The sequence below is a fragment of the Aotus nancymaae genome, unplaced genomic scaffold (genome assembly GCF_030222135.1).
Source record: "Aotus nancymaae isolate 86718 unplaced genomic scaffold, 86718_ANA_hifiasm-v0.15.2.pri h1tg000001l, whole genome shotgun sequence".
NCBI classification, from domain to species: Eukaryota; Metazoa; Chordata; class Mammalia; order Primates; family Aotidae; genus Aotus; species Aotus nancymaae.
Window position 1 is genome coordinate 13,724,626 of NW_026988412.1, and position 26,122 is coordinate 13,750,747.

Genomic DNA, 26,122 nt, shown 5'->3' on the forward strand with positions numbered 1-26,122 from the left:
TTTTGTAAGTATGTCAGGTAATCAGTATAGGTGATTACCTCACATACTTAAAAAATGCTCTACTTTTATATTTCTAATCTACTTAAAAGAAAAAGCTTTCTTTTAAAGTTTACAAAGATGACATGAACATATGTAGTCTGCACCCCTGTAGGGGGACACTACAGCTAAGAATGCTGAAAGGATACTTGTGGAATGAGATGGAAGGAAGGAACAGCAGTGAGGATGCTGCTCAAAAACAGAAGAGGCTCTCCAGGTAAAATAAAGTTAGAAACCAACTATTCACAGTTAACACCAACTTCTATGTCAACAACTAATGATGCTGGCAACTCTTGTTTAACTTGCTCTAACCCTGGACTCCTTGCCTGACTTGTACACGGTTTACTACAAAGCAACTAAAAAGCAACAGCAGTGAGGCTAACAGAGGTTTAAACGGGTAAGGCAGACTGAAGAAATACCCATCACTTCCAAAAATGATTAACATAAGCCTAACAAAAGAGAGTAGTTTAACCTGGTAAGTTATGATGAAATCGTGTTTTGTTTTTGTTTATTTGTTCCTTCAATACTGAGTAAAAATTATGCTTCTGATTTGGGAGGTAAAAAGATAAGCAACAAAATGTTGGCATTCCCAAAGTCAGCAGCAGCTGCTGTAAAACAGACTATATACACTTTCTAAATTTGGAAATATGGAGTCAAGCACTGGCAGAAAAGCATAGTGAAAAAAGCAAGAGCCAATAACAAGTGACCTTAAGATTAGTTTCTGTGAGCCTCATTTTCCTCATCTGCAAAATGGGGTAATTAGTCCCAGCTATACCCTCAGGTTTATTGTGAAGGCAAGATTATATGTTTTGTGAAAGCACTTTAGTCAAAAGCACTCTACAAAGGTAAGCTTTAACCATTAGCAGCAATTGTACCCAAAGCAAAAAACGTTTGTAATGCAATATCTAAAACACAAAAACTCAAAGATTAATCTAGCTCCTCATTCTTGTACTCTTTCAGACTGCATAGCTACGGACATTTCATCCTATCTGCAGGCTTCCTCTAGCCTCACCTGTGGGCCAAGCAGGTCCCATTTGCTATGAATCTTTGATTTTGCAGGGAATGTTGAATAATAATCAAGATTTGTGCTGTGCACTGTGATTGGGTCCACACCCAATGTCCAAAACCCACAGTGTTATTTCCAACCCTGCACTTGAACCCACACTTCAGGATGGGTGCCCATTGTGGTCTTCAAACCTCCAGGAGGCTGCCTGTTGGCTGATGCACTGCTGTACCCACCTCCTGAGATAGCCTCCTGCAAAGAGTCCATTTAGCCACCCAGGCATATCTCACTAGCAACTCAATTTGGCCTCTCTTAACAATGACCCAGTTTGAATTCCAGCACCAAGGGTGATAACTAAGGCAAGTATTTGGTCAAGGTATACCTCAGTGCTGTCTACAAGGATAAGGTTCACGGTCAGTTTCATTAAGTCACCTTTTCATGACACAGAGCTCCAGTTAACCTTGAATTGTACTTTAGATTTGGGTGGGGTGGTGGGGGGAGTGCCCAAAGGTAGAATGTGGTAATTCTTAGAAGGCAGGGAACGATGATTCTTTTTAAAATTCTATATGGCATTTAGCATGACATTTGGTGATTACAGCTCTTACATATACACTGTGTCTTAGTGTGCACCTGGTTTGGAATACTGAACAACTCATCTAAATCCCAAATTATTATCTTCCATACATTTAAGTGATCTTGAAAAGGGGTATGGAAGTTTACCAGGAGATACTCTGAAGATGGCTATTAAAAGGAATACTGTAATTTCTTTTGTAAAGTTGATGATACTTCAATAAAAAAAGCAATCAATTTCTAAGTTTTACATACTCCAAGCTTGTCCAACCCACAGCCCGCAAGAGGCCTAAGACGGCTTTGAATGCAGCCCAAATCAAACTCATTACCTTTCTTAAAACATTATGAGATTTTTTTTTTAGCTCATCGGCTATCGTTAGTGTTAACGTATTTTATGTGTGGCCCAGGACAATTATTCTTCCAACGTGGCCCAGGGAAGCCAAAAGATGAGACAACTCTGCTCTAGATGAGCTCATGGTACATTTCCTCAGGTGTAAGTATTAACTACATGTTTGCCTATCTTTCCCAATTATAGGTTTCTAGGATTTAAAAAATCTGTATAATATTTGGCAGAAATAGCAATTTATTTAATTTTCTTTACATTTTAATATGATGATCAATACCCAACTAAAACTCTATGTGTGTGTGTATATATATATACATATATATAAGTACACACATAGAGGATATGGGTTGTAAATTCCTTGTGCCTCCCCCACTCTTGCCACTTTAACATCTCTGAAACTGGTTTGTATCTTTTAAATGATGGCATCTCATGAGTATTAACTATTAGGCTTTTTTTCTTTCTTAGTGGTGCATAAATAATGGCATGTCTTACACCTGATGGCACCTTACAGTCAGTGAAATACGGTAAAATTTGTACAATTCAACAGGAAGAAAGAAATCTTTTCTTTAGGTGGTTAATTATTTCCTTAACCAGACAAGATGATGGCTCAGAATTCTGGCTGAACTACATTACAATAATTGAGCTTTCATCAAGTAGTTATTTGATAAAGTATATAATCACAATTCTCAATTGAGACTGCTACTATGACAACCATTGATATGGTAGAATATCTAGATGGAAATCTCAAAATGAGAATTTGCATTGCCAAGACTGGTAAGAATTCCAGCATTAATACAATACATTTCTAATATTTTCTCATGCCACACAATTGTACATAAAATTGTAAATAAAATGTACATAAAACTGATCAGTATAAGCCTGTAACTCTCTGGGTATTATTTGCTAAAGATACTTTCTCAATCAATTCAAGATATATTAACCTACAACTACTTTACATATAAGTTAAATCTGGAGCTGAGTGACTCTTTAGAAGATACTGCTTACTTTCAAACAAATAGAATCCATATTAAAATGTTAGCTTAAGAGAGAGAAATGTTATCATTAACACAATGATCCCAGTATACTTATGACTCTACTAGGTACCTGAAAATAGCCTATCCAAAGAAAAGTAGAACCAAGGCTCAGGAGGTCCCTTTCAAAAAGGCCTGAATGGGGCTGTTCCAAGAGAGGACTTCAATCCTGCTGGAAATGCTGGAATGGAACAACCTCACCCAACCATTGCTATGGCTTTTTCCAGATCATTTGTTGGCTTTAAATAACAGAGGAAGAAAATAATACGTTTTGGTCAAATAAAAAAAGTGTTTCCAAAGATATGTTTTACTTTGGCTAGTAATAAGTTTTTTTTTCTCTTTTTTCTGATATTCGAAAGATAGTCATCAAGAACATCTCCTCAATCAGATCATCAAAGTCCTAAGCTTCTCTCACTTGTTAACCAAAGAATATCTTGCTCTATTTGGGAAAAACACCTTTTCCAAAGAACACATGGGATGAGAAGAAAGAATCCAGACAACTCCGAAACCACCAGATATTCTACGTCAGTCCTAATTATTAGTGAGGTTCCAAGTGTCACAGCCAAATTTCCCCCACATCCACAACTAAGTGCTATACACTTAGGTTACTCAGTGCTTAGAAATAAATACTACTCTCCTGTCCTTCAATTTACTGCCTTCCCACTATCAACACCGAAAGACCTGAATGACATCAATTACCTTAGATTTTAAATTGTGCTCACTGTAAAATGAACAGGATAGGTTGGGAAAGGCAAAAATAGAAAAAAAAAATTTTTTTATTTTATTAGTATTATTATTTTTTGCAAAGCCACATAGAAAAGACCAGTTACAATTTCACCTTTTGACAATCACTATACACATATCCCGCAAGGTCTTAATTAATTGCTATTTAATGAAATGCCTTGCTTTGTTTTTACAATATATGCGACCAGAATGAAATATAGTTATTTTGGGCAAACAATACAAGACCTAACTCTAAGAGGTCTGCTATGCTGAGTGAAATTTGACAAATTTTGCTGTGGGAAAACATAGACATCCATGAAGTTACAAAGCAGCTTCACACCCAATTTCTAACACACCTTCTCTCGAGTAGATACCACCAAAAGAAAATGAAAAAAGGCACATACATTTCTAAAATAAGTAACAATAATATCCCCTAACAAAAAATTCAAGTAGAATTAGAAGGCTGTGATAGAACATTATTATAGAAACCAGTTTTTAGCACAGTAAAAGCTGTTCTAGAACCAAATTAAAAGATACGCTTTATGCTACCTTTTTTTTTTTTTTTTTGAGAAGGTGTTTCACTCTATTGCCCAGGCTGGAGTGCAACGGCATGATCTCGACTCACTGCAACCTCCGCCTCCAGGATTCAAGTGATTCTCCTGCCTCAGCTTCCCAAATAGCTGAGATTACAGGCATGTATGTGCCACCATGCCTGGCTAATTTTGTTATTTTAGTAAAGATGGCGTTTCGCCATGTTGGTCAGTCTGGTCTTGAACTCCTGACCTCAGGTGATCCACCTGCTTTGGCCTCCCAAAGTGCTGGAATTAAGGCGTGAGCCACTGTGCCCGGCCATTTGATGCTACTTTTAATTAGCTTAAAAGTATACAATCCTGGTCAACTGTTGTGAAGTACACAATAGAAAGGCATAGTGTACTTTAAATGTTGGTATAACCTTAAATATAACAACATCAAGTAATATTCATAGACTACCACCATTTGCTGCAGGAAATAATAATTTGACACTGATAAAGCCCTTCTTTGTTGCTTCGAATTCTCATGCTGTTATAATCAGAATAAAAACTGAGGTTCTATACCTAGCTTGATCACATGTATTAGAACTAAGAAAATAAAGTATTTCAAAAAAAATTCAATTCTCTAATATTCTCTAAAATAAAAATAATTATTTAAATTAAGAGCTACTATATAAGTAGGTCAGTACTTGAACTGCCCAGAGATTTAGAATAAAATAATCTAATTGCTCATGAAATAATGCAAAAATAAGTCTCACTTAGAAAGTGGGGACTGTTCATGAAAACATGTTCTTAAATTTGAGTTTCTCCAATCTCTACATCACATAACAATAGGCAGGACCGCATTTATAATACGTATGGACCTTAACCATAATAAGCAGATTAAAACATTAAAGTCAAAATATACCTTCAAAGAGGGGCAACTCGACTGTCAGTACCTTAATTTTTTTTAAATAATACATAGAGTAGCAACCACTCCACTATAGTTAACAGAGATATGAACTCATTAAAATCCATGGTGATGATGACTGGAACCAGACCAAGGAAGGACAGACAATCTCTGAAAATAGAGATCACAACTTACATCTGAGTCAGGTCTCTCTGCATAAGGATTTTACTTGTCATCTGCAAAGATGCTATGATTTCTACTAAGATTTCAGTATAGGCTGATGACAGTATTTGCTTGAAGTAACATCGTCTTGTAAAATTTAAAATATGACATCAAAAATGAGACGAAAAGAGGCAAGTGATCGAATTTTAACTGTACTCTGTAATTCTTCCTTAAGGGGCTATCATGTGAATTGAGGAAGATTTCTCTCACATGCCAGAGGAGTGCAAACAAGCATCCACCACAGAAGAAGGGAAGAAATTCCATCTCACCTTTCCCAGTGAGGGGAAGCATGGCATGCAATGCATTTTGGATCTCCATGACTGGCTGGATTCACAGTTATTTTGACTCATCCTCTTTATTCACCCACCCCGCAAACCAGACTGTTTTAACACTACAAATGAGTCCACTGCTTCCTGCCATCCTCACTGCCCTTTCTTCTGTACAACCCAACTTATCAAAAGCCTATCCACCCATCCTTCAAGATGCAGTCCAAAGGATACACCTCAGCAAGGAAGGTTTCCTGGTGCTTCCAGACTCATCATGCTCAACTGAGTACTTTCTCACATTCTATGTTGCCTTATATTGCTAGATTAAAGTGTGCTTTCTCTGAGGACGCATCTCCATATCTGCAACAGTGCCATGCCCACACACCTGGCTTTCAATGGTTACACAAGAGGAGTTTAAAGCCCAATACTTCCAAGTCCAGTTAGAATTCTAGATTACACTTGTGGAGTGCAACTGGTCCTAGACCAAAATGGTCTGAGACTAAGGTCTATGGTGTTTCTAGCTGACTGAGATGCAAGCTTAGACTAGGTACAGTGGCAAATAACCTGAATACCTATTAAACATGTCCCGGGGCTCTCTTGAACATGTCTAAACACAAATGCAGTATAAAATACTACATTAATCTCACAACTAATCCAACTGAAAACACCGAAGCTCAACTTAAAGCAAGTCCCTACAAGCTTAGAGGTAAGGCCTTGCTTCATTAAAATTCTAAATTTAATGTAGTAGAGATATTCACAGAGAAGTGTGGGTTAACCAGGAAAAAGAACTGGTTACCAGGACAAAGCTGCCTTTATCAACCAGCCTCAATTCATGGCCTGGCATATTTATTTATAGTGCTAGTAAAGAATTTTAATGATTTAATGAAGTGGAAAGAATGATAAATTCTCAGCAATTCACATGAAAAGAAGAAAGCAGTCATATGAATAATCCAAAAAAAAGGTAATTAAAAAGACTTTCTAATGTGGTCTTGAAATGTGTTTCGTCTGTACTTAACATTGAATCAATGAATTTCCACTACATTAGACACTTCCAATCTTCAAACAAAGTAATAAAATGGGCTGTGTGTACAGGGCAGTAGGAAAATGCAGACCTCCCCTGCAAATGAACCACACTTCTAGGATAGGAAATGTCTCATTTCAAATTACTGCAGAGCAAAAGCACAAGTAGAAAAGTACACTGCTTAAATGTGTGAGTCTCTGTGTCTTACTTCACTAAGAAGAATCAGACGAGTAATCAGGTGTTTGACTTTTCTTACAAAAAATAAAGAATTCTCAAATTCCATCCATATATTCCCTTACAACATTGGAGTAATAGGCTGGGCATGGTGGCTCATGTCAGTAATCCCACCACTTTGGGAGGCTTAGGTAGGCAGATCACCTGAGGTCAGGAGTTCGAGACTAGCCTGGCCAACATGGCAAAACCCTGTCTCTACTAAAAATACAAAAATTAGTTGGGCATGGTGGCACGTGCCTACTTGGGAGGCTGAGGCAGGAGAATAGCTTGAGCACAGGACTGGGAGGTTGCAGCGAGCAGAGATAGCACCATTGCACTCCATCCTGGGCTACAGAAGAAGACTGTTTCAAAAAAAAAAATGGAGTGATAATAGATGGAAATGATGGTATCAACAGTGGAATAACTTATTTTTTGGCCAAAGCTAGAAAGTCTCTTGCTGGTCTGTTGTATTTATGGAACCTTTACCACCAGCAATGATTTTAAAAACCATTAAGAGTGTTAAAAATGTAAACAAACTGTTTTAAAGTCATAGTTTGAGTTCTGTGGTGGCCAAAATAAATAAATAAAACTGCTTGAATTTTTCAATGATGAATTCACTGGCTAGAAAAGTGTACTTCTTAGAAGGCAGTGTGAGGTAAATTCATTCTGTGTGTGCCTGTTGTTTGATGTGTATATGACTTAAAAGCAGTTCTGACTTGCACTGGCTAAGAAAGGATCTAAGTAGAATAAGTGACCAAGTCCCTCTGCAACCTCCCAGCAACATCTGCTAGTGGTGATGCACAATGAAGGCTGCCATGGAAGGGATTATTTACTCCAAACAGAAAAGGCAAGAGTTTCTCCAGGAACTACAAAATATAAAAATTGTTCCATAGTCTGGCTCTGTAACTTTTCTTACTATTGATGCTGCTGGTTTCTAAGTCATTTGAAGGTCACCCCAGTGACTGAGCAAAAGTGAACAGTGCCAACGGAGCAGTCAAGTCTTGAGCCTTACTTTTCCCCAGTCCTCCTCACCCACACCTGAATGATGGAGGATTTCGGCATAGTGGTAAAACGACCTGGGTAAATGCAAAATAGCAACTGTGCATTCCCCTTTGCTATAATCAATGTATTGTTTCTTGGGGAATCTCTGGGAGTTGCAACAGTAAAAAGTATTGATTTTAATAAACCTCAGCTGTTGAGTACACACTTTTCAAATATTCTGCGTCATGAAATTGGGAAACAGGCACAAAGCATTTCCGGTGAAATTGAAATAGAATGGTTTCCTTGAGAAAAAAAACACGTGTACAACTATTTGTGTTACAAGTCAAACCAGCAGCTTTTTTGTTGAAAAGCCATTGTTACTTGACAGAAGAAGCAAAGCACGCTTATTCAGACTAAGGTATTTGGCAGACTTTTTCTCAAAAATGAATGAAGTCAGCCTGTCACTGTAAGGAAAACTGACAGTATTTATTGCGATCATAAAATTCAAGACTTCAAGCAAAAATTAGAATTTGGAAACCTTGATTACACCACCATGAACCTGACAGGTTCCCAATACTCAAAAGACTGTTCTGTTAAGAGCAGTGATATTAAATGAACATGATTTTTGATACTGTATAATGAAATGTGTCAACACTTGAAAGATTTGCATAACTTAGTGAACCAATCTTTTCTAATAAGAAAGCAATTACAATACAAAATCATGTATTGATAAAAGATCTAAAGTACAAGACCGACCAATGGATTTAAAGTATAACGAGAGTACAAAATGTTCACTGATACAGTTTGATTCCATATAGCAATTAATCTTTAAGAAACTATCATTTATGAAGTTTGGTGAGGTATCAAATATCCACAATCATTTGAAAATGCTATTAAAATATTCTTTTACTGCTATACATCTGCATGACGCCAGATTTTCTTCATATGCTTCAACAAAAACATTTATTTTTAAATACACACTTAAATATTTTCTTTAATTTTGACTACAGTAAATATTAATAGATATGACCCCTATAAACAAGTTTTCTGGGCTTTTGAAAATAATTAAGAGAATAAAAGGGTCCCAAGACCAGAAAGTATGAGAACTGCTGATGCCCAGCTTCACAAGAAGTTTGGATTTTATTGTAAGCATAATGGTAAGCCTCTAGAGGCTATTAATATGATTTGGATTGATGTCCCTACCCACATTTCATGTTGAATTGTAACCCCCCGATGTTGTGGGAGGGACCTGGTGGGAGGTGACTGGATCATAGGGGTGGATTTCCCCCTTGACAGTGTGTGAATTCTCATCAGATCTGGCTGTTTGAAAGTGCCTAGCACTTGCCCCTTTGCTCACTCCTTCCTGCCACCATGTGAAGATGTGCTTGCTTCCCATTCACCTTCTGCCATGACTGTAAGTTTCCTGAGGCCTCTGCAGCCATGCTTCCTGTAAAGCCTGCAGAACCATGAGTCAATTAAAACTCTTTTCTTTTTAAATTCAAGTCTCAGGTAGTTCTTTATAGCAGTGTTAGAATGGACTCATGCAGCTATTAACAAAAAAAACTCATAAACTATACATGATCAGGGCCAAGTTTTTATATATACCTGCTTTTTCCTTTCACTCTCCTAGGAAACAGTAACTAATTCTCAGAGAATAATTCTCAAGCATTCACTCCAAAATATATTTTTGCACATTGTAGACAGAATGAAGGACACAAGAGATAATCTCTGCCACAAGAATTAAGAGCTGGCCAGGCACAGTGGCTCACACCTGTAAGGGAGGATCATCTGAGGTCAAGAGTTCAAGACCACCTGGCCAATATGGCAAAACTGGGTCTCTACTAAAAAAAAAAAAATTAGCCAGGTGTGGTGGCAGGTACCTATAATGCCAGCTACTCGGGAGGCTGAGGCAGGAGAATCGTTTGAACCCGGGAGGCAGAGGTTGCAGTGAGCTGAGATCACGCCACTGTACTCCAGCCCACGCAACAAGAGCAAAACTCCACCAAAAAAAAGAAAAAAAAAATTAAGAGCAGTCAAAGAGCTAATATTCCATCTTTTCAGTGGCACTGTTTGACATCTCCCCAACCTCACAGAATTCACAGAATATAAGTTGCAATATCATATTAATTGACATCAAAGATATTAAGAAAAAAAACTATAAATGAGCTTTGAGGTAGACAAGTATCCCTAGAAACTTCACATAAACCAGCAAGACAGCAAACATCTCTCTCTGAAAATTTGCTTTCCCCTGTATCATATCTCCTTAGGAGATTCAGTTAGCGATCTTTGGTGTTCTCCTAAAGCAAGCATGGCTGCCAATGTTTAAGATAATTTGTTAACTTTTTTCTTTCATTTAAAGAGACACATAGCAGGCAGAATCTGCCTCTTCCTACAGTGCTATTTTAATATATTATATCTACACAGTATGGCATTTGATACTATACAATATTGAAATCTTCCTACATACTAAATAGAAGAAAATGATTTGTTGTAAATAAAGTTTAGGTTAGGACTTTGTAAAAGTCCAAAAGAAACACTTAATTTACCAACAATAACATTTCATTTAAAAATACAGGTAACGCTTGAACACTATGGATTTGAACTGCTCTGGTCCACTTATATGTAGATTTTTTTCAATAAATATATTAGAAAATTAGTTGGGAGATTTGTGTAAGAATTCAAAAAACAGATGAACTCCATGTTTTGTATTTCATGAATATATAAACCATGTAGCTATTAGTCTATTTTATCATTTACTACCATAAAATATACACACATCAGAGTTATCAAAATTTATGCACATAAACACATGCTGTCTGTATATAGTGCCATTCCCAATCCAGAGAAATATAAACAAATGTTAAGATGCAGCATTAAATCATAAAGGCATAGAATTAACTATAGTATATACTATACTACTGTAATAATTTCACAGCCATCTCCTGTTGTTCCTGTGGTGAACTCAAGTGTTGCCAGTACTTGCCTATAATGTCATGTGATGCTAACCATCTCAGCGTGAGCACTTTCTCTCTCCAATATATTGCTTATGGCAGTAAAATGTGATCTCTGGTGGTTCTTGCGTATTTTTCATCATGTTTAGTGCAATATAGTAAAACACGAATAACAGCAGGAGACCCATACAAAGTGCCACTAGTGATGCTGGAAGTGCTTCCAAGAAGCATAGAAAAGACACTATAAGAAAAAAGTTGAATTGCTTGATATGTACTGTAGATTGAGGTCTGTAGCTGTGGTTACTCACCATTTCAGACAGATGATTCATCTTGTAAACAGATGATGTAAACTTACAATATTGATGAATACAGTACAGTTCTATAAATGTATTTTCACTTATTTTCTTAATATATTATTTTCCCTAGTTTATTCTAAGATAGTAGTATATAATACATATGATATACAAAATATGTGTCAATTGACTGTTAAATGTTCTCAATAAAGCTTCTGGTCAACAGTAAGCTATTAGTAGTCAAGTTTTTGTGGGTCAAAAGTTATACATGAATTTTCAACTGTTTGGGGTGGGAGATGGGGGAGGGGCATCAGTGCCTCTTTATGCTCAAGTTGTTCAAGGGTCTAGTCTTTTACCAGAGCTAGTATCCAAATATATTCCCATCTTTACTCCTTAAAAAATTTTAAGAGGTTGTACATTTTAGTAGGATTCTGATCCTCACAACTACTTCACACTCAATAACTACGTAATACTATGGAAACATTGTAAACGCAAAATATAGGTTGTCCTTATCTTGAGCATCTCATTTTCCTCTAAGTCAACCCAAACACCATTATCTATTGATATCCCTAACCCACACCCACCTAGTCAAATCCATCACTACCTGGTGATGATCTTGAGTACACACTAGGAGCTATTTGCTAGCTAAGAGTTCAGGACTGATTCTGACATTTTGGGGAGATCAACTGATAAAAGAAAATAGCTAATAAAGTAATAAAAAAATTTCAAGGATGCATGAGTTGATCTCACAGATCTTACAGAAATACTTATTGAGTGGTATTAACTAGGCAATCTACTAATTTAAGTAAATTATATAGCATTTATTAAATAGGTGCTGAAATCATCTTGGGGAGGGGTGAGGAAGTCCGCTTTGAGAGACTGACTGTAACTGCATGGGGATCAAAAGTGACTGCACATGTTCACGTTCCCTCCATTGCTGACCACTTTCAGATGGCAGCCCACTCTCCAACAGATGAGCGCCCACTTCATGCACTTATTTATCCTGTCTCCCAAGGCCACAAGAGATGGTGAACAAAAAAAAAAAAAAACAAACAAAAAAAAAAAAAAAAAAAAAACAGGAAGAAACAGAGCACTCTGGAATGCACCTTCACCAACACTGGTGTCTAAGTGGTGGTGTAGGAGGATGGGGCTGTGCAAGAGAACGCTACCAACAGCTGCCTGTAGCCTGAACCTGCATCCTGAGCAGAAGGAGAGACTTTTGGGTAGCTTCTCACCATATTTTTCTACTGAAAATAAGATTATTTTGGGAAGAGTCACCTGATACAACCTCAATTAAGAATTTTACCAATTTCCAGGTTTTCAAGGAATATAGATCATTCTTCAACAACGCATTACATGTAGATAGACTTTACTATATTTGACTTTTTGCTACATGCTCTAGGAACAAAGGTATGAAAATAGGTGGCAGTCTACATTTGAAGTCCTTCTCTATCCACAGAAACCTAAAGTACAAAATAACAGCAGAGGGCCAAAATTAGTCCCTCACTAATAGAGTAAGTATGTTTGCTGGTGATGGGTAGGCAAGACCACCACTTTAAAAAAAACAAAAGAAATGAGGTGGCATTATAAAACAAAAACTCTCAGAAAGGCAACAAATACTTACAAGTCTCCAAAGCAAGTGCAGAACTTTACCAAGATGTGTTTTCCAACTGGGCTGTCCATTAACGGCCTAAACTGAGGGCAATGTGACTTACCATAAGAAAGATAGGTAGGCCAGTGCTTTCCATTCAGCCTTGGCCAATAGTACTGACTATTTAGGGTTCAACATAAAATGAATCTGTAACAGTGCTATTTTCAAAAGAATGAGTCTTCATGACAACAAAAAGTAGATCCAATCAGGGTTGCAAAGGCAAGGCAAATTCATCAGGTAGGATAGATGCATTCAAAGCAATGGAACTTGTGAAATTTTATTTCTAATATGTAAGGTAATCATGGCTAAATGTTTGCACCTTCTAATTAAACATGGGGAATGCTCTTACTATGTACTACCACATAAAAATTAAGGCGAGATCAAATATACACAACGAACTAGCTATATCTTGAATTATTTTGACAGTAGAGTTGAAGAAAATTTTCACATTTTTGTGTATAGGTAACAGCTACTGGCCTTATCCATTTCTTTGTTTTTTTAGAGAGAGTTTTACTCTTTCACCCAGGCTGGAGTGCACTGGCGCAATCTCAGCTCACTCCAACCTCCCAGGTTCAAGCAATTCTCCTGCCTCAGCCTCCAGAGTAGTTGGGATTATAGGCGGACAATACCACACCTGGCTTATTATTTTATTTTTAATGCAAACAGGGTTTTACCATGTTGGCCAGGTTGGTCTTGAACTCCTGACCTCAGGTGATTCGCCCACCTTGGCATCCCAAAGTGCTGAGATTACAGGTGTGAGTCACTGTGCCTGGGCGGGGCTTACCCATTTCTAAAGACACATATATCATGGTTTTTCTTTATTGTCTATTCTTCAGTTGCATAAACAATCTCTAAAATAATCATCTTTTTTTCTTGCAAATCACACCACTTACTTGCATAGTAAATTCCAACAGTAAAAATCATACAAATATTTCTTGCTCTATTAAGAAAGAGAAGGGAGTCTGATGTTTTTGACATATTCTTGGATTTGAAGGACACAAAAAGAGCCTAGAAACACAGTAAGCAAAACTTTAAAATGAATGATAGGTTCAGCAAACCACCATGGCACATGTTTACCTGTGTTTAACAAATCTGCACGTCCTGCACGTGTATCCCGAAACTTAAAATAAAATACAATTAGAAAAGAAAAGAATGCAAATACCTCAAGAGTCTGAGACATAAGGAACCATGGAAAACAAAGTGAAGTGTCCAAGAGATCAAATACAGTGCTCATCCACTTCTCAGATTTGTGTGAGCACTAGAGGGGGCATAATAATTATTATAATTCATATGAAAAATATAAAAATTATGTATTTTAAAAATAAAAATGACTGCTATAACAGTTGCCATAGGGATGACTACAACATTCTCTTGTCTAGAAAACTGAAAGTAATGGACTGAGATCCTTTGATTTTGTGGATTTAGTAAATGGTTCAATTATGTGCATCCAGGTGGCTTTGAGGATTTCAAAATCACCTTAGAAGTGATTTTGGCAAGATCCTCATAGGAAAAAAGCTTAAAGGGGCCATGAAAGATGTCCTAAACAGCAAAAAGGCATTAAAAAGGGGAAAAGAAATGGTTATTGCTCACATTAAGAGACAAATATCTGCAGACTGGTTAAAGAACAAAATACAGTAACAGTATATCATTGATATTTATCAGGGAACCCAGGCATATTTTGAAAAGCTCCCAGGTGATGCCATACCTACTCTTGATTAAAAATTGAAATATAAAGAGAGAAGATTCTAGAATACAATTCACATCATTCAGATGTGAATCAGGGCACTTGGCTAGGCTTTTTTGTTAGTTATGTGACCTGGTCCTACCCACTAGTATAGTTTAGTACTTTACAGACAGTACTCTATTTAATTCTCGTAACCATTCTCTGTATTATCTCCATTATAAATTATAAATGTTCTTGAACTTTTCCCTTGCTGGTGGGATAAGTCAACGTTAGATCCACAAATGCTTAAACGCTATGCATATGTTGCTTCATGAAAAATTGACTGAAAAAAAAGTAGAGAAGGTAGACTACATTCATTCATTCAAAAAATATTTACTGAGCACCTTCTATGTGCTAGGCACTTGGGACACATTAACAAACATACATAAAATATTCACCCTCAAGGAACTTATAGTCTAGCAGAGGTGGGAAAGAGAGGTAATTCACAAAATAAATAAATAGTAATTTAGAAGGTAATAGATGGGATGTAAAAATAAAATGCAGAGCACTGCAAGAGACATGTAGGATACAGATTGCAGTTATAACTAACGTAATCACACAAACAAAATGCTATTTTAGTGAAGACCTGAAAGAGGTGAGGGAGTTGACCATGAATGTATCTGGGAGCTGGAGGGTAGGATGAAATATTATAGGCAGAGGAAAAAAATCCAGTGCAAAGACCTAAAATGGAAATGTACCTGCCATGTTCAAGGATTAGCAAGGAGGCAAGGATGACTACAATGGAAAGCACGAGTGGGAGACAAGTGGGAGAAGAAGTTGGTTAGTGGGAATCAGATCATGTAGGGCTCTATTTTTTTAAATTTCTTTTTGAGACAGACTTTTACTCTGTTGCTCAGGCTAGAGTGCAATGACACAATCTCAGCTCACTACAACCTCTGCCTCATGGGTTCAACCGATTCTCCTGTCTCAGGCCTCTGAGTACCTGGAATTTCATGTGCATGCCACCATGCCCAGCTAATTTTTGTATTTTTAGTAGAGACAGGGTTTCACCATGTTGCCCAGGCTGGTCTTGAACTCCTGATCACGAGTGATCTGCCCACGTTGGCCTAACGTACAGGCATGAGCCACAGTGCCCAGTCCAGATCATGTAGGGTTTTATGAATTATAAGAAAACTGGCCTTTATTCTGAGTGACATGGAAGCCATTGGAAGGTGTTAAGTATAATTTGACTTCCATTTTTAAAAGATCACTCTGATGTTAAGTTGATGGAAAATTAAAGAGAAGCCAGGGAAGAAGAAAGGAGATCAGTGATTTGCTAGGAGGCCACTGCAATAATTCAGACAAGAAATGCTGGAGACTTGGACAAAGATACTGGTAGTACAGATGGGAAAAGCAGTTAAACTCTGGATTCTGGATACATTTTGGAGATAGAACAAGAGGATTTGCTGACAACCTGGATATAAAGTTGGAACAAAAGAAAAGAATCAGAAGGATTCCCAGTTTTTTTTTTGGTTTAAATAACCTGAAAAAATGGAGCTTAGACCCACTAGGTTGGTGCAAAAGTAATTTGCTATTAGTGGAAAAAAAAACACAATTACTTTTGCACCAACCTAATAAAATGGGGCAGGCTGCAGATGGAGCAGGTTTGCAGAGAAACATCAGCACTTTCGCTCTGGCCATACTTAGACCAAAGTGTCTTTGACATATTCAAGTTAAGTAAAAAAAGTAGTTGGAGATGTCTAAGGTGGAAATACATATTTAGGAGTCTTAAGCAGCTACATGGTGTTTTATTAAAGCCCTGTGACTATTTGTGACAACAACGTGGCAAGAACTGAGCCTTGGCACATTCTAAATGCATAGGCTGGTGAGAAGAGAAAACCAGCACAAATCTGAAAACTGAAAAGAAACCAGAGGGAGCAGTATAGAAGGAAAGGCACCAAAGTGTGGTGTCCTCAAGAATCAAATGAAGAAAGAATATTTAAAAAGAAAAGGAGGAATAACAAATTATATCAAACACTGCCAACAGGTAAAGATGTGACTTGAGTGTTAGATTTAACTTGGAATGCTTGCTTGTGAAAAATCCCTAGTGACTATCTCCTATACCACCCCCACCAAGACAACATGCTCATACATTAAATATGTTATACTTCATTATTCCCATACGTTCAATTTGTTTTTATAAAGAATCATCCATAAGGAAGACTTTCATCCAATTTAATATTTGGGACTCAAATCAGTAGACTTTTTAGAAATACCAGTTGATAAACTGCAGATGAGAATGATCATTTGCTAATATTCAATTCCCATGTCTTAAAAACATAAAATTACCTTTAGGCAACTTGGAAATGAAAGGATAGATTTTCTTTGTTCTGATAAAGAACTGTAATAAACCAAAAAGCCAATATTCTACTACTCTTTTTCTTATTAAAATAAAGAACAAGTTTGTACATTATCGCCATCACTATTTGATGATGTTCCAGAAACATGTGATAACGTTCCAGAACGCTAAATCTAGTGCAAACTGCCATAGGACCAAAATAAAAGGTATAACTATTAGAAGTAGATAAAAGTGTCATCATCTGCCACTGATTATATAATTTGGGAACATACGAAAATAAACTGCAAAGCTTTTAGCATAAGAGCCAGCTATAAAATAAATACACAAAAATCAACCACCATCTTAGACTACCAATAGCCAATTTGAAGAACCCATCATGAAGTTACAAAAACAAATACCTAAGAAGAATTATAAGAGTAAACATTAGAACTCAGATGAAGAAAACAACTCTGCTGAGAAATAAAAGGTCTGAATAATCTTTCATGACCCTTAAAAGAAACACTGATTGCCAGGCACAGTGGTTCACACCTGTAATCCCAACACTTTGGGAGGCAGAGGCATGTGGATCACGAGGTCAAGAGATCAAGACCATCCTGGCCAACATGGTGAAACTCCGTCTCTACTAAAAATACAAAAAATTAGCCAGGTATGGTGGTACGTGCCTGTAGTCCCAGCTACTCAGGAGGCTGTGGCAGGAGAATTGCTTGAAACCGGAAAACAGAAGTTGCAGTGAGCCAGGATCGCGCCACTGCACTCCAGCCTGGCGATAGAGCGAAACTGTCGCAAAAAAAATTAAAAAAAAAAAAAAAAAGAAACACTAATTACAGATGGCAGTCCTTGCCAACAAAACAAAATGCAAATGATCTGGTATTTTTTTAGTTCTAAAGATTCATCTTTGGATCCTTCCTGATTAAGATGGCAAATTTAACACACATATCCAATTACACCCTTTCCCTAAACCCCACTTAAGTGACAGTAAGGGATCTTTCTAGAAGACATGGAGACCCAAGGACTTAAAGAACTGTAATGGAAACTACAAATCATGAAAGTGAAAAGCAGATGGACAAGTGGCAACTGTCTCAGCCAACTTGAGAGAGGGAATGCTACACCAACAGTGAGAAAAGCCAAGAAGTACTACTCACTCCAGTCTACTCAAAGACTAAGTACAAGAAGCTCTAAATTCCCTAGATGCCTTCCCCACCTCCTCACTGTAGACCATTGACAGACAATCCCAGAACCCAGCAAGGTTACAGATTTGTTCTTGGAAGTGTAGGTAAAACAGGCAAGTCTCCATGGTGAACCTTCTCCGAAGTAACTACACAAAGAGGATGCTGAAACCCCAGCCAGATTCCTCCATGAACACTGGAAATAACACCCTTTCCTCAGCAAAACACTAGAAGACTATTCAGTGACCAGCCCAAGAAGACCCTACAAATGGCCCCAGTGAAAAACTCAGGAGAAACAGTAGACAGTCCAAAGTGGCTGCCACTGGGGAGGGAGAGTAAGGAATGGGGAAGAGGAGGCAGATGAAAGACCATTTATTTTACAATGAGCCTTATAACTCTGTGCATGTATTAAATTTAATAATCTTTATCTGAAAGGACAGGTGCATATAACTGTAATGTTAAAAGAGTAGTGTGACGTGCTCTGCCAGATATTTCTATGTATTCTAAATTTATGATTAAAAAGATGTGCCACTGATTGACTAGTGATCAACACATAGATGAGCAAGACCTAACACTGAAGCAGACCCCAAAGCTAGTCAAGACCTTAAAAATTAATAAAGACCACAAAGCAAAGAAGAAAGGAGGAACTATTTAACAAATGGTGCAGGTAGAACTCGCTAACTAGGGAAAAAGAGAAGGAGGCAATCGCAGTATAAGAGCACTTCATATTCACATACAATTATAGAATTAAATGTAAAAAGATCTAATATATTTCCAAAATTTTGTTTCATTTAGCTCACGTTTCAGATAAAGATTATTAAATTCAATACATGCATAGTTTTAAAAGTCTAAAAGCCTTATTGTAAAATGAGTGGTCATCCTTATCACCTCAGTCTTCCTCCCCAGAGGTAGCCACTTCTGACTGCTTATTGCTTCTCCTGAGTGTTTTACTGAGGCCATTTGCAGGGTCTTTCTGGGCTTTCCAAGCATGATCATTTACAAGGAAAAAATCAAGGTAGAGACCTGTTTATATAGAAATAAAATATTTTTTTTTTGTTTGAAAAACACCAAAAAGTGAATTAAATAATGAGCTGTGGAGAAGAAAAAAAAACACTAAAAATATAATAAAGGTGCAATATTTTTTTTATAAAAAACAGGTTTTTTTAATCGTCACTTAAAAGTGGACAAAGTACCAGAAGAGAGAGCTCCAAAAAGGAAAACAAAAGAAAAAAGCAGATGATCAACTTCAATAGTTACCAAAAAATATCAACTAGAAGATTGTATTTTTATATAAAAATCAGGGGAGGTGATGAGCACTGGAGTGCTGACAAACTACAGGCAGACCATACACTCTGTAAGGGAATATATGATGGCATAAGCAATTTGGCAACAAGGCACAAGAGTCATAAAAGAGTTTACCTCTGCCCCAGGATTTCTACTGCCATAAATCTAACCTGAGTAAGTCTGACATACTTTAACTTTCAGACAAGGGCATTTTTCTCAGCTGCATCTGTGTGTCAACTTTTACTTATTGAGCCTACATCCTTTGGTTGACCCTGCTGGCCTTCCTCTACTTAGTTCATTCCATCTCACCAAAAGTCTATGGTACAGGCACCATGACCCTTATTCCAAGCAAATGCGATTAAAGAGGTAATTAAGGTCACTTAGGAAGTGGCCATGCTAGGATTTGCAATCAGAGGGTTTAATACTGTATTCCCAGCCACTAAAAATAAAAATATTATGTAAAACAATAGAAAATTAGTTCAATAAACTTGGGTGTATTTATCATGAAAAACTTTATTTTCAAAGGGTTTACAAAAAAAGGAAACATCTCTAATAAGTGCCTCATATTAAATAAAATTGCATATTTAAACTATGGATAAAATTAAAAGCCGGCTGGGCACGGTGGCTCACGCCTGTAATCCCAGCACTTTGGGAGGCCAAGGTAGACAGATTACAAGGTCAAGAGATCGAGACCATCCTGGCCAACGTGGTGAAATCCCGTCTCTACTAAAAATACAAAAATTATCTGGAGGTCGTGGTGCACACTTGTAGTCCCAGCTACTTGGAGGCTGAGGCAGGAGAATGACTTGAACCCACGAGGTGGAGGCTACGGTAAGCCAAGACTGTGACACTGCACTCCAGCCTGGCGACGAAGTGAGACTCCATCTTAAAAAAAACAAAAGCAAATTTTGTTTAAAAGTATGTCTATGCAGACAAACAAAAAGGGTAAAACGGAAGCACATCATCTAATTATCAGTTGTTTCTTTACGGATGATGTGACTATGATTTTTACTTTCTTAATTTTTTTCAGTGATTTGCAAAATGTCTCCAACAAGAAATACTTTAATTTTTTTAAAAGAAACATAGCAACAACAGAAATTCTCAACTATATTTGCTTAATTTGAAAAAACAAAGGACATGTCAATAAATGCACATTAATGCACACTTTCAATGAATTTGTGACTGGACAACGAGGTTGAAAGGTATACTAAAGTGAAAAGACTTAAAGATCACATTTAAATGTGTGATGAAAGAAGGGAAGATTAGGTGAGAGATTATTATTTTAGCAGCCAGCATCACTGCTGTAACCACAAGGTTAATCACATAAGAGGGATTTCCATCATTATTCCTTTCTCATAGTAAAATGAGAATAATTCACCTTACAGGATTTGCTTGATAGCCCAGTTAACAGAAATTTAAACAGCACATAAAATAGATTTTAGTAAGAGAAAACCATTTCAACTCCCAACACAAACTCACAATCATTGGAATCCTAAAGGCATTTTAGAATTGACTAAATTCTGATTACTTATATACCAAAGTTTAAAAGATTAAAAAAATTAAAAACCTGAAATATGTAAATGATCTATTTCTGTACTATTTTATTCAGAAGAGTTTTAAAAGTTCCTTGCAAGGCAAATTGGAACTCGATGCCCATAGAATACCTGCTTTGAGCATTAAAAAATGAACATTTTAAAAAATGATCTTTGGATGCATGTGTTTGGGCAGAAGTAGGGGAATGTGTACACTAATTCTGCCTTTCCTTTGTTAAAGTATTATATTACAAGCGGTTTAACATTTTGTAAAGAATGCTGGCAGAGTGCTTTCTAGGAACAAAACAACTTAAAAGCTAATAATGGCTTTTTCTTTTCTTTTCTTTTCTTTCTTCTCTATGTTTTGTAGATTCAAGGATGACTTGGCAAAAAAAGCTAATAATGGCTTTTTTGCCACAAATTATCAAAAGTTTTCCCGCACTGATATGGAGTTATATTTCACTTTTTAAAATTTTAAACATAAGGTATAATTTAGGACTTTAGAGAAATAGTACATACAATTCTTAGGCATGTGCACCTCTAAGAAAACTTGTTAAAAAATAAAAAGAAAACATTGTTTTCACTTCATTTGGGAAGTTTGTTAAACAAGTTATCAGTGCAAAAATTGGGAAAGAATGAAAAATCGAGAACGAACATAGCTGCTAGTAGTTATCCCATACAATGGCATTAAAAAATAATATGTAAGTATCCTAGAAAATCTTGGAACTGTATAAGCTCACCCTTACCTGCGCTGAGACCAAGAAATGAAAAGGGTGATTCAAAAATCTTCCGAAAAGGAAGAGTCCCATTTAGAAACCCAAGGTTAAGAGGACCCGCCCACTTCCCCTGGGGGACTCGTTGCTATGGGAACCCGCAGTAACCCTTTAAAGCCAGTAATGTATAGGGGAGGAAGAGCCTTCCCGAGGTTAGGGTTAAAACAGGGGATCTGGGGGAGCGTAGAGTGAGGGACTGAGGTAGGGTTAAAAGAAGGGGAAAAGCCTTTGGCTGGGCAGGGGTTCAGTGAAAGCGGACTTAGTAACCTCAACAATTGTTGTGAGTGCTAGAGTCACATTATAGTTCATAAAGTTTGAACCATTAGAGACGCTTCCCTCTCTCCTTGGTGTGAAACAATCCCCACATTTGTGAGTTCCTGTCTAGGAAAACGAATTTGAGTTTCATGCCACCAATTACAAACTGATTGCTACTACTATGTGAAACTAAACTCTTGACTTTCTTATATTAAACCAGTGTTTCCAAACTCGGCTGCGCGATCACCTGGGGATCTTTAAAAAATACACTGTGTTAATTGGTGTGGAGTGCGATTGGGCATGAAGAGTTTTAAAACTCCCCAGCGACTCCTCTGTGCAGCCAAGTTTGGGGAAACTGTATTACAGGATTTGGTGAGGTGGCGGGGAGTGTTTAAAAAAGAAAAAGCACCGTGATCTCCCTTGGTCTTTTGAGGACTAATAATAGAATTAGCTCGCTTTCACCAGGCACACACAGGACAATGGGTTGCTTGATAAATAGGGAACCCCGGCAGGCCCGAACAATACTTTCTTTGAAAAGGCCAGGAGGCAGAAGCCATTTCTTCCCAAGAGCGCAAACATCCGTCTTCCCGAACATCAAACTTCTACGTTTATTTTAAGAGCAAACGGGCCACGAATGCCACTCAGAACTCGGAGGACGAGTTCCAGCCCCAGAAGGAAGCGCCCCCGCCATCGCCCACCGCCACTCGTTGGGGTCCCGCAGTGCCCGAGGCCGCACTAATCCGAAGGGTCTGTCCCAGGAGTCCCCCGCCCCCGAGACCGAGCTCCCCGCGCCCCGCCGGCAGCGCCTCAGGAAAGTTACTCAGGGGAAGTTTGCTTCGCTTCCCACCGCGCGCCTCCCCAGGAGAGGGGCGCGGCCCCCGCCACCTGCTGGGCGCCGAGGCTCCCCGACCGCGCCCCCCGCCTGGACCTCAGCCACCTCCGGGGTCGCGCACCCCGCGGGCGTCTGCAAGGCCGTGAAGGCTCGTGCGCCCCTCCTCGGGGTCCCTCGGCGGAGGCAAGCCTGCCCCTCCGCCCCGGACACCAGGACCCCTGCGCGGGCCCGACGCGCCCCACTGGGACCCCCTCGGGTAGCCGGCCCGCGCGGCCAGCGCCTCTCCAGCCCGAGCGGCGGGTGTGGGATCCCCTGGACCCCAGGGCCTGAGGCCGACCTGAAGCCCCCGGCCTGGCCTCGCCTCGCCTCGCACTGCCCCTCCGACCGGCCGCCGGGCGCGCGCCCCTGCCCAGGCGGTCCCGCGCTGCGCACGCGCGGAGGCGCCGACCCGCTCGCCCGCAGCGCCCTCACTCACCGCCCGCGCTCCTCCTCGCCTCGGGCGACGCGGTCGTCCGCCGCCTTGCTCGGTGCCCGCTCCTCAAGCCCCGGCCGGGGCACTCGGAGATCCAGCGCCCGGCGGGCTCGGCGGGCACCCGCACGCAGGGCACGCTCTGCGGGAGCGCGCGCGCGTGCCCGAGCACCGGGAGGGAGCGGGGCGGCAGGGGCGGTGCTCCCGGAGGCGGCCCTGGATACGGGGCATGCGCAATGTCTATCCTTTCCTCAAGTTGGAGGGGTGGGCGGGAACCCGGGAACCCTGGCCTGGAGAAGGCGGGAAGGGTAGAGGAGAGCCAGCACTCCTCAGTCTCTAAGAGGCGACTTCGTCCTTGTCCCACAAACTGCAGTTTTTCCCTCACGGTCGGTCATTTATCAATGAATATATTAAGCATTTATGGAACACTCGCACTGGCAGAGCGGATGCGCGGGATACAGGGCATCCTCCGGTAATAGGGGGCCGATTGCATTTGGCTTTGAGACTCCTTTTCAGGCACTGATGCCAGCCCTCTCTAATAGACAAAGAGTGTGCGTAAATAGGGGTCTCATAATACCTACAATTGCAAACCTCGACTACACTCTTCAGCGATCTGGGGAAGGAGAGTAGCTGCTGGCTGGATTGATGATGAAAACTTCATTGAGAAGCGAAAGAGGAAACGTGAGCATAACGACGTTAAGTGGCAAAAATAAAAAAAAAAAGGAAAAAAAAGTCAAACAGCATATAAACCCATGCACCCTATCGGGGACAAGTTCAATCTGAGTGTATTGTTCTCAATGGAGGATGAAAACAGCGGCCGGAAAGGTAGTTGAAGCTCATCTGGAAATAATCTTTAATGCTTAGCATAAGACTTCAGCTTTATTCCGTGGATAATTGAGAGGCACTGAAAAAGGTGGAGAAGGGGAGCCCGGTGGTGGCTTAATTAAATGCAGAATTTAGGAATATAAAGTGGAGACTAGAGATAGAAATGCGGTAGTATGTGTTCCAGGTAAGAAGTAGTAGGGTCCTAAATTCAACGGTTGGTATCAGGAGTGGAAAGGATCTAAAAGTTTCCAGAGACTGTGAAGGACAGAATGACTCCCTAACTCATGTCACTACCTCTTGGGTAGAGAGATGTTTATTATGACGGGCGCCTACCTCATTAGATTAGATCGTCATCCTTGGCAAAATGTGTATCAGTGGATAAATTGGACCTATACTGTTAGGACCATTAAATGCTTCTTTTAGAATGAGTTTGGCCCTGGGAGAACCAGGTGAAAAACCATTAATTTGAGAGACGGTGTATATAGTGAAAGACACTTAGGCTTTGGAAAACAAAAAACCCTTAGCTAAAGTCCAAACACCTCATAATAAACTATATTGTCCAAATTCCTTACTATCTGTGAGCCTTACTGTGTTCATCTGTAACATGGGATCATAATGTTTGCCTTGTATAGTGGTAAGTTTTATGTGTCAACTTGACTAGGTCATGGTAACCAGTTATTTGGACAAACATGAGTCTAGATGTTTCAGTGAAGGTATTTTTTTTAGATGAGATTAACAATGAAATCAGTAGACTTTGAGTAAAGCTGATTACTGTTAATAATGTGCATGATTTTCATCCAATCAACTGAAGGTCTTAGTAGAAAAATGCTGACTTCTTCCCCCAGGCAAGAAGGAATTCTGGCAGCAGACAGCCATTGGCATGCACCTTTTCCCTGGGCCTGCAGCCTGCCTACCTACTCTGCAGATTTTGGAGTTGTCAAGCCTCCACAATCATGTAAGTCAGTATCTTAAAATTAGCCACAGTCATATAAGCCAATACCTTTCTCTCTCTTTCTATTTTTCTCTCTCTAAACTGAAAAAAAGAAAAAAAAATGGAGTCACTCATCCTAGTGTCACATAACCAAACAAAAACTTGAGTTATTTACTTGCAAGATCTGACCTTCTGAGAAATCGAGGTAACAGTGAAACCCCATTAAGCCAACAAGATTTTGCTTACATCTATAGAAGAAAGTAGCCTTGAAATGACCAACCCTCTATTTGTTCTTTATTTCTGCTTTTCTCTTCTTTTTTCTGCCTATAGAAATCACCCACTCTATTTAGCTCATCAGAATTTCTTTCTGCGTTGTAGACTGGATGCTGCCAAGTTCATGAAATGCTAATAAAAGCCAATCAGATTTTTGAACTTAATTTGGAGAAATCATGTTAATTGACATATATTTAAAATAGATATGTAGATATATATCCATCCTGTTGGCTCTGTTTCTCTGGAGAACTCTAGCTAATACCTTGAAAGGTTATGAAGATTATGTAAATTAATTCTCATCTGAAAAACAAGCATTGTAATCTTTAACTTGTGAAGCTGTAAAAAATTAAACACAAGTGTATAAAGCACCCAGTTTATAGCAGAGTCTGAGTAAATGACAGCTATTACTTGTGAATGAACACTGAAGGGAAAAACCAACGAAGAGATAGGATAGATATTAGCACTTTGAAAGCCTTTTCTCAGTTCACTGGGTAATAAATATGTAAAAACCAAATTTAAGAGGTAAAAGAAAATTTTGGTGTCCCTAGCTCTGACACACTAAAAATCTGATAAATATTGCAATTACTTCAAAATAAATTCCTTAAGAGCCATTAACTAAAGATAGACCCTGGTTGCACTCTAAAACACTAAACATGCAAAGTGGAGATATGAATTCATATCTGAACAGTTTACTCCAATTTAAGTTCCAGTTGAAGTCACTCTGCTTGCTACTAGGAAGGAGAAACATGGAAAGAGCTTCCTTTTGAAATAATTCCCTATCTCAGAGTAGGTGCATGCTAAAGCACTCAATCAATGTGTTTGTTGAATAGGCTTCTGGGTGAGCTTATTGTTTTGTTTTGTTTTTGAGATGGAGTTTCGCTCTTGTTTCCCAGGCTGGAGTGCAATGGCACGATCTTGGCTCACTGCAACCTCTGCCTCCTGGGTTTAAGTGATTTTCCTGCCTCAGCCTCCCGAGTAGCTGAGATGATAAGCATGTGCCACCATTCCCGGCTAATTTTGTATTTTTAGTAGAG

At 38.9% G+C, this 26,122-nt stretch overlaps 1 protein-coding gene across 1 annotated transcript in view; it reads right to left on the bottom strand.

Moving 5' to 3' along the window:
• BTBD3 (BTB domain containing 3) overlaps positions 1-23,204 on the bottom strand; it is a 36,187-nt gene extending 12,983 nt beyond the window's left edge. The window contains exon 1 of the mRNA XM_064379090.1: positions 23,066-23,204. The gene's annotated coding sequence lies outside the window, so the exon portion shown is untranslated. The remainder of the gene's footprint in view (positions 1-23,065) is intronic.
• Between the last annotated feature and the right edge of the window lie 2,918 nt (positions 23,205-26,122).